The sequence below is a fragment of the Pristiophorus japonicus genome, chromosome 7 (assembly GCF_044704955.1).
Source record: "Pristiophorus japonicus isolate sPriJap1 chromosome 7, sPriJap1.hap1, whole genome shotgun sequence".
In the NCBI taxonomy this organism is placed as follows: Eukaryota; Metazoa; Chordata; class Chondrichthyes; family Pristiophoridae; genus Pristiophorus; species Pristiophorus japonicus.
The window spans coordinates 211,536,676-211,546,149 of NC_091983.1; positions in this window are offsets into that span (position 1 = coordinate 211,536,676).

Here is a 9,474-nt window from a genome sequence, read left to right on the forward strand (position 1 = left end):
TTCCTTTATCGGTTAAGATACAGGCCTTCCATCGCTATAACCCCTGTCTCACGTCCATGATTGGAATACGAGCAGCTCTCTAATACAAGCTTTCTACCCTTGCCAACCATTTATCAAAACTATTGTCCCCCGCCCCAGGCATCTACTTCCAGAACTACTGAAGAGTCAAAATAATCTCTCTATGTGTATCATCCCCACAATGACTGATATCAATCCAATTACTTCTCAAACTTTTACACAACTGGAATATACATTCCTCTGCTTCCCTGGGTCCTTCCCCTGGTAATAATGCAAGCCGCTTTATCAACTGTGACCCTGAGTGAGCACCAACTATCGCAACTATTATTCTACGAAGCAGGGACCTGCAACCTACTACCTTTCCCCGGTGACTCCCTAAAGAGCGGAGAAACATGTGAACCCTCTGCTTCTCCCATATGTTCCCTGATTGCCACCATCCCAGAATATTACACCACCATTGAGCAAACTTATTAAGATCCTGAAGCGGTGCAGGTCCCACTTCACCAAGGATAGCTCTCATGTCCTGTGACTTTACCCCTCCTCGCTCATAGCAAGAATCCCCAAAACCACTAAAGGCAGTGGGAGCTCCTTAGGGAGATTCATGATTGTGCTCTTGCTTTGTCTGCCCGAACATGCTTCCCCCACTCTCCGCATTACTGGAAGGTTGTGTGTAATGTTACGAGGAACCGAAGAGGCATCTCACTGCTCCGCCTCTGTACCTAACGTTGCCACGTGAACCACACGGGTTCGAGGCTCAGAAGTCGGAGAAGACAAAGGAGGTGCGGAAGGGAATGGTGGGCATGCTTCCTGTCCCTTAAACCCCTTTTCAACTCTCAGACCTGGGGAAGTCTCCGAATACCACCAGGCTTTATCGATTTCTCTCTCCGTTGGGCAAGCTAATATTGTCACCTGCTGCAGCTTAGATATTGCTTTCTCTAGATCTTAATTACGGTTCTGTTGATCAGCAAGATGCTGAGCCAGCGTCAGAACAGTCCTGGCTGCTCCGAGCACCTGAAATCAGCAGTTCTCTATGTCATGTATGTAACCTTCATGTAACTGTAACCTTCATGTAACAACACTGCATACTGTATACACCTAAGAAATGCACATCTTGACTACAGGGGGTGAACTTGTGGGAGACACTCCTCACCTGGTCCTCCAGGTATATAGAGGGAGGTCCCACGCAGGGTCATCACTTCTTGGTCCTGTAAATAAAGGTTCGGGTCACAGAGTGACCTTGTCTGCAGAATGTGCCTCATGTGAATTTATAGTAATGTGTAAGGACATTACATTTGGCGACGAGAAACGGGAATCAACGACTCACGAGAATGGCCACTGGTAGCACAGAGGAACGGTACTGTGTTGGTGAGGACTGGAACAATTTCATTGAGAGGCTCCAGCAGAGCTTTGTCACAAAGGACTGGCTGGGAGATGCAGCGGCTGACAAGCGAAGGGCGCATCTACTGACCAGCTGTGGACTGAAGACGTACGCGCTGATGAAAGATCTGCTCGCACCCGAGAAGCCGGCGGACAAAACTTTTGAAGAGCTCAGCAAACTGATCGGTGAGCACCTCAAACCGGCGAGCAGTATACATATGGTCCGACACCGATTCTATACACACCGACGTCGGGAAGGACAGAGCATGCCGGACTTCATTGCGGACCTTCGGCGCTTGGCCAGCCTCTGCAGGGGATAGATGTTAAGGAATTTCTTTATTGGGGGCATTGGTCATGCCGGGATTTTCAGAAAGCTAATTGAGACCAAGGACTTGACCTTGGAAGAGGCGGCATTGATGGCTCAGACCTTCATGGCGGGGGAGGAGGAAGCCAAGATAATATATGCGCACAACTCTGTTTCCAACATGGCGATGGATCAGGGAGTTAACATTGTAACGCAACTCAGAACCCCGCAGGCAGGCAAGGGCAATTCGACACCACCCAGGCAGCAACAGACTCTAGAGTGGGTCCTCAACAGAGACAATGGCAGGTTGAATGGACATTTATGCCATCACGATGTGTGCCCAGCTGGGCAATGCCCCCAGGGAGGCCCCACTCAGCCCGTGGCCCTGGCCCACCAGGCCATGGTCACGTATTCACGTAGACTACACGGGCCCGTTCATGGGAAAAATGTTCCTCATTGTCGTTGATGCGTACTCGAAATGGATCGAGTGCATCATATTGAATTCATGCACGACATCCACCACAGTGGAGAGTCTGCGTGCGGTCTTTGTGACTCACGGCTTGCCGGACATCCTGGTTAGCGACAACGGCCCGTGTATCACTAGCTATGAAGTCCAGGAGTTCATGTTGGGTAATGGCATCAAACATGTTAGGACGGCACCGTTCAAGCCGGCTTCCAATGGGCAGGTGGAACGTGCGGTCCAAATCATAAAACAGGGCATGCTCTGGATTCAAGGACCCTCCCTTCAATGCCACCTATCACGCCTCCTGCTGGCCTATAGGTCCCGACCGCATTCGCTCACGGGAGTCCCGCTCGCGGAACTACTCATGAAACGTACACTTAAAACTCGGCTGTCCCTCATTCATCCAGTCCTGTCAGACATTGTTGAGGGCAAGTGCCAGTCCCAAAATGAGTGCCATGACCGTAACTCAAAGGGGAGACTGCTTTCTTGCTCTTTTTTGTTTTGTTGCTTTAAACCTCAGATTACACACACACTCAGTTGTAGTAATGGCAGGATCAGGTCTTTATTTAAACTTCATACTACACAAAAAACAGTATGAAAGTTACTGAGACATACACATCACAAAACCAGTGCATGCTCCCTGCTCTTGAGATACACACCCCAATTCTAGTGTGTACTGCTAAAACAGTGTTCACTCACATCTCTTATACAAAATCAGGTCTTTGAACTCTATATTTCGTACATACTATCACTAAATCATGGTACATCAAAAGTACATACAAATACTAACAGAATGATAATGTGAACTAAATAACCAGCACTCAACGTCCTGAAATTGATTTATTGCTGCAATCGACTCTTACCATGAATTCTATTACTATAACACACAAGTGACCAAATTGACACATTCGAATGGCTTTCCTGTGGAGACATCCTCTCGTTTGATCTCGTACCTAATGTACAATCCATGCTCATCAGAAAAGCTGCTTGAACTTTTAACCCAGCATGTGTCGTCTCAGACTGCGCCAAAAGTGAGGTATTTGGGAATTACGAGCATTCGGTCCCAAAAGGTCCTTATTTCCTGAAGAAAGAATAAAAGAATAAGTAAAAGGAGGAAAATAATAACTGAGTAAAACAATGGCCCTGAAATTCCAGAAAGGCATGTAACAGCCGGTTTTCGGCGTGCAATGCGCATGCATTGAAAAACGGCTTTTCCGATCTGACAAGTTCTGGTTTGACAGATCCAATGCATCTTGGCAGCAAGGACATTCGCATGGGCAAGATTGCGGTATGTGCCCATCTCTTGCCCTGCAAATGTCCTCAAAACTCTTGCGCCTGGTAAAAACAGGTGCATAGCCTACTTTTACCAGCGTAAGGGTTTTAAAACATATCAAAAACATATAAAAATAAATTTAAAAATACATATTTATGTTAAAAACCCTGCCCACTCAGGTAATTTTATTTTAAATTATAATTAAAACATTTTTTTTAAATCAGCAAATATTTTTTTTTCAAAAACATTTCTATCCATTTTAATTTTTAGAATGTATTTATGTGAGGTGTTTTAAAAATATTTTATGTAGTGCTTGGGTGTTTGGGGGTGTTTCTCATTCGTAGTAATAGGAGCTTCAGACTTACGAAACTCCTATTACTATGAATGAGAAACACCCCCAAACACACTCTGTTGTGCAAGAAGAGGAGGTCTCGAGTTCGGAATCTCTGGTGAACGTTCGACCAAAAGGTAAGTGCGCATTTTTTCTCCTAGTTTTAGTCGAACGCCCGCGGGAAGAAGAAACCGGGATTTCAGGCCCATTGAGAACTCCTACTTACGGAGGTCCCATTATTATGAATGAGAATACTTTGTGTTGTGTATGCAATAACTGTTAGACTGAGTATTGTTTAACTCCAAGAGATATGACCTTTGCTCTGCTTTATTAAGGCCTAAAGTGATTAATATACAAAATGGCTGGCCTTTTATACTTGGACTGCACACACGTGCGTGCAGCCCAATGGCCTCCAACAGTGAAGCCATCTAGTGGCTAGTGATCCCAAAACTACATACATGACAATACCCCCCTCTAAGATATTAACACAGTCTTTTACAAATTGAGACGGTCCGGTGTTTTACGCTCCCGGGTTGACAGTCTCAGTTCAACTCCAGCTTTAGGTGAGTGTTCAGAGTCTGTTGTGACTGGTGGCTGGGTGGCTGACCTGGTGGGAGTGGCAATGGCCATGTCAGGGATTGAAATTCCATTTCGTTGAACATGTCAGTGATTGAAAGTCCCGATTCACTGATGACCAATGAGTCCTCCGAAGACTGGGGGTAGGTTGGTTGGTCGTCGATTGTCTCTTCCTCCGAATATTCCGGTTCGTCTGTGTGCCACAGCTTTGTCTGATCCATATGTTTCCTGCATGTTTGCCCATTTTTGAGCTTGACCATGACAGTACCAGCGATCCACTTAGGACCCTGACCATAATTCAGAACATATACAGGATCATTTACAGAAATATCGCGTGACATAGCTGCGCGATCGTGATACCCTTGCTGACTTTGTCTTCTATATTCAACATGATTATTGAAGTCAGTGTACACAAGAGACAGCTTGGTCTTAAGACCTTTCTTCATCATTAGTTCAGCAGGTGAGACCCCGGTAAGCGTGTGTGGTCTTGTCCTGTAACTCAGCAGTATGCATGGCAGGCGGGTCTGCAGTGACCCTTGGGTTACTCACTTCATACTCTGCTTTCTGGTTTGGACAGCACGTTCTGCTTGCCCATTGGATGCAGGTTTGAACGGTGCTGACCTGACATGTTTGATACCATTGAGTTTCGTGAACACTTGAAACTCCTGACTGGTGAAGCACGACCTGTTGTCGCTAACAACGATGTCAGGCAGACCATGTGTCGTGAACGTGACACTAAGATTCTCAATGGTAGTTGTGGATTTGCTGGATGACACTCTATCCACTTTGAATATGCATCCACCACAACTAAAAACATCTTCCCCAGGAAGGGACCTGCAAAGTCTATGTGGATCCTGGACCATGGTTTAGACGGCCACGACCACAGACTCAGCGGCGATTCCGCTGGTGCTTTGCTGAGCTGCATGCAAGTGTTGCACTGATGCACACATGATTCCAGCTCAGAGTCAATTCTCGGCCACCAAACATGAGACCTGGTGATGGCTTTCATCATTACAATGCCGGGATGTGTGCTATGTAGCTCACGTACAAATTTCTCTCTCCCTTTCTTGGGCATAACAACACGATTGCCCCACAGTATAAAATCCGACTGAATAGACAATTTGTCTTTGCGACGAATGTAAGGTTTGGTCTCCTCGCACATTTGCTTGGGTATGGCAGACCAATCACCTTTGAGGATGCAACTCTTCACCACCGATAAAATCGGGTCCAGGCTGGTCCAGGTCTTAACTTGTTGAGCCGTGACAGGGATTCCTTCACTCTCAAAAGCATCCATAACTAACAATAGGTCCGCCGATTGTAACGTTTCCACCTCCGGTGTGGGCAACAGCAGATGGCTCAAAGCATCGGCACAATTCTCGGTGCCAGGTCTATGGCAAATGACATAATCATAAGCGGATAATGTCTGGATGCGGGATTGGTATTGATACCTTTGTTTTCAGAGAACAGTGAAATGAGCGGCTTGTAATCTGTCTCCAGTTCAAACCGAAGACCAAACAGGTACTGATGCATCTTTTTAACCCTATACACATAGGCTAGTGCTACTTTCTCTACCATGCTGTAGGCTCTTTCCGCTTTAGACAAACTTTTTGAAGCATATGCGACTGGTTGAAGTTTACCCGACTCATTAGCTTAGAAACATAGAAACATAGAAAACAGGAGAAGGAGTCGGCCATTTGGCCCTTCGAGCCTGCACCACCATTCAATATGATCATGGCTGATCATGCAATTTTAATACCCCATTCCTGCTTTTTCTCGATACCCCTTGATTGCTTTAGCCATAAGGGCCACATCTAACTCCTTTTTGAATATATCCAACGAACTGGCCTCAACAACTTTTTGCGGTAGAGTATTCCACAGGTTAACAATTCTCTGAGTGAAGAAGTTTCTCCTCATCTCGATCTTAAATGGTTTACCCCTTATCCTTAGACTGTGACCCCTGGTTCTGGAATTCCTCAGCATCGGGACATTCTTCCTGCCTCCAACCTGTCCAATCCCATCAGAATTTTATATGTTTCTATGAGATCTCTTCTCATTCTTCTAAACTCCAGGGAATACAAGCCCAGTCGATCCAGTCTCTCCTCATGTGTCAGTCCTGCCATCCCAGGAATTAGTCTGTTGAAGATCCACTTCGAGCGTTTCAGTCTGAGTCCCACTTTGTCCAGATTATGTAGAACCTCTTCTAGGTTGTTCAGATGTTCCTCGGAGTCACGACCTGTGATCAGGATGTCATCTTGGAACACGATGGTTCTGGGAATGGACTTCAGTAGACTCTCCATGTTACTCTGAAATATTGCTGCACCGAGCGAATTCCAAAAGGGCACCTGTGATAAATAAATAGTCCTTTAGGCGTGTTAATGCACATAAGTCTCTTCGACGTCTCGACCAGCTCCTGTGTCCTGTAGGCCGATGTCAAGTCCAGTTTGGTGAACGACTTCCCCCTGGCTAGCATTGCAAATAGGTCATCAGCCTTCGGTAACAGGTACTGATCCTGTTTCAAAACCCTGTTGATCGTAGCCTTATAGTTTCCACAGATTCTGACTGCCATCACTTTTCAGCACAGGAACAATGGGGCTGGCCCATTCATTAAATTTAACTGGTGATATGATCCCTTCACGCTGGAGTCTGTCCAATTTGATTTTGACCTTCTCCCTCATCATATACGGACCTGCCCGAGCTTTAGTACTGAAATTGTATGATCAGCCATGATCATATTGAAAAGGGGTGCAGGTTCGAAGGGCCGAATAGCCTACTCCTGCACCTATTTTCTATGTTTCTATGTTTCTATGTTTATGATGGACGGGTCTTGCATCCGAGTCCACGTGGATCTGCACCTTGGCTCCCATGAAGTTGCCGATGCCTGGTTCGAACAGCGAGGGGAACTTGCTCAGTACTTGGGCACATGCATCTTTCTCCGATGATGCCTTGATGTCGTTCCAATTGCATCTGATTTTTTCAAGCCAGTTCCTGCTGAACAGTGCTGGGCCATTGTCTGGGACAATCCATTGCAGTAACTCGTGAACCGTACTTTCAAACGACACTTTAATTGTGGCACTGCCAATGACCGTTATGAGTTCTTAGGTGTACGTGCGCAACTTGGCATTGACTGGACTCAGCCTGGGCCTCACAGCTTTAATTTCCCACAGCTTGTCGATTGCCCTCTGGCTCATTATCGATTGACTTACCACCGTGTCCAGTTCCATCGATACCGGCACCCCATTAAATTTCACGTTGATCATTATCGGTTTGCTCTTAGTTAGGAACGAGTACAGTCCATACACTTCCTCCTCTGGTATCTCGGATTGCATATCCGGATCTGCGCTAGTCTGACCATCATCCTCCACGTGGTGTGTCGCAGCACGCTTGCTCATCTGTGGTTACTTGCGCTGGAGATGCCCTACTCTCAGACATCCTTTGCAACTATATTGCTTAAATCGGCACTGCTGGTGCCTGTGATTTCTCCCACAATGCCAACACGGAGAAATCTGATGCATTCCCGCTGGCGGACTTTGGGCAGCCACAGATTTCGCGTACGCAGTCGGGTAGGCCCTGCCATGTGTTGCTCTGCCGAATGCCGAATCAATCATATTTACAGTACTTGCCGAGTTTCGATTTTTCACTGATATCTGCTTTAGACTTCTATCCGTCGTATGCATGACTGAGCGATCGTGATGGCCCTGTTCAAGTCCAACGTCTCCACTGCCAGTGGTTTACTCAGGATAACCTCGTGGTTGATGCCGATTACAAAGAAGTCCCTCAGCATGTCTGTCAACACAGCCCCGAACTTACACAGTCCCGCTACACGTCTCAGGTCGGCAACGAATTCTGCCGCATTCCGGTCCTCTGAGCAAACATGCGTGTAAAATCTGTACCTCAAGATGATGATGCCTTCGTCTGGCTTAATGTGGTCCTGTAACAGTGTACACAATTCTTCATACGTCTTCTCTGTTGTACTTACAGGCAGGAGTAGATTCTTTATTAGACCATAAACTTTTGGACCGCAAACCGTGAAGAACACCGCCTGATCTGCGTTGCCGACGTCCTCCATTTTGTTGGCCACGAAGAACTGGCTCAAAGGAGTAAATGGATACTTTTCAGAATGGCAGGCAGTGACTAGTGGGGTACCGCAAGGTTCTGTGCTGGGGCCTCAGCTGTTTACATTGTACATTAATGATTTAGACGAGGGGATTAAATGTAGTATCTCCAAATTTGCGGATGACACTAAGTTGGGTGGCAGTGTGAGCTGCGAGGAGGATGCTATGAGGCTGCAGAGTGACTTGGATAGGTTAGGTGAGTGGGCAAATGCATGGCAGATGAAGTATAATGTGGATAAATGTGAGGTTATCCACTTTGGTGGTAAAAACAGAGAGACAGACTATTATCTGAATGGTGACAGATTAGGAAAAGGGGAGGTGCAACGAGACCTGGGTGTCATGGTATATCAGTCATTGAAGGTTGGCATGCAGGTACAGCAGGCGGTTAAGAAAGCAAATGGCATGTTGGCCTTCATAGCGAGGGGATTTGAGTACAGGGGCAGGGAGGTGTTGCTACAGTTGTACAGGGCCTTGGTGAGGCCACACCTGGAGTATTGTGTACAGTTTTGGTCTCCTAACTTGAGGAAGGACATTCTTGCTATTGAGGGAGTGCAGCGAAGATTCACCAGACTGATTCCCGGGATGGTGGGACTGACCTATCAAGAAAGACTGGATCAACTGGGCTTGTATTCACTGGAGTTCAGAAGAATGAGAGGGGACCTCATAGAAACGTTTAAAATTCTGACGGGTTTAGACAGGTTAGATGCAGGAAGAATGTTCCCAATGTTGGGGAAGTCCAGAACCAGGGGTCACAGTCTAAGGATAAGGGGTAAGCCATTTAGGACCGAGATGAGGAGAAACTTCTTCACCCAGAGAGTGGTGAACCTGTGGAATTCTCTACCACAGAAAGTTGTTGAGGCCAATTCACTAAATATATTCAAAAGGGAGTTAGATGAAGTCCTTACTACTAGGGGGATCAAGGGGTATGGCGAGAAAGCAGGAATGGGGTACTGAAGTTGCATGCTCAGCCATGAACTTATTGAATGGCGGTGCAGGCTAGAAGGGCTGAATGGCCTGCTC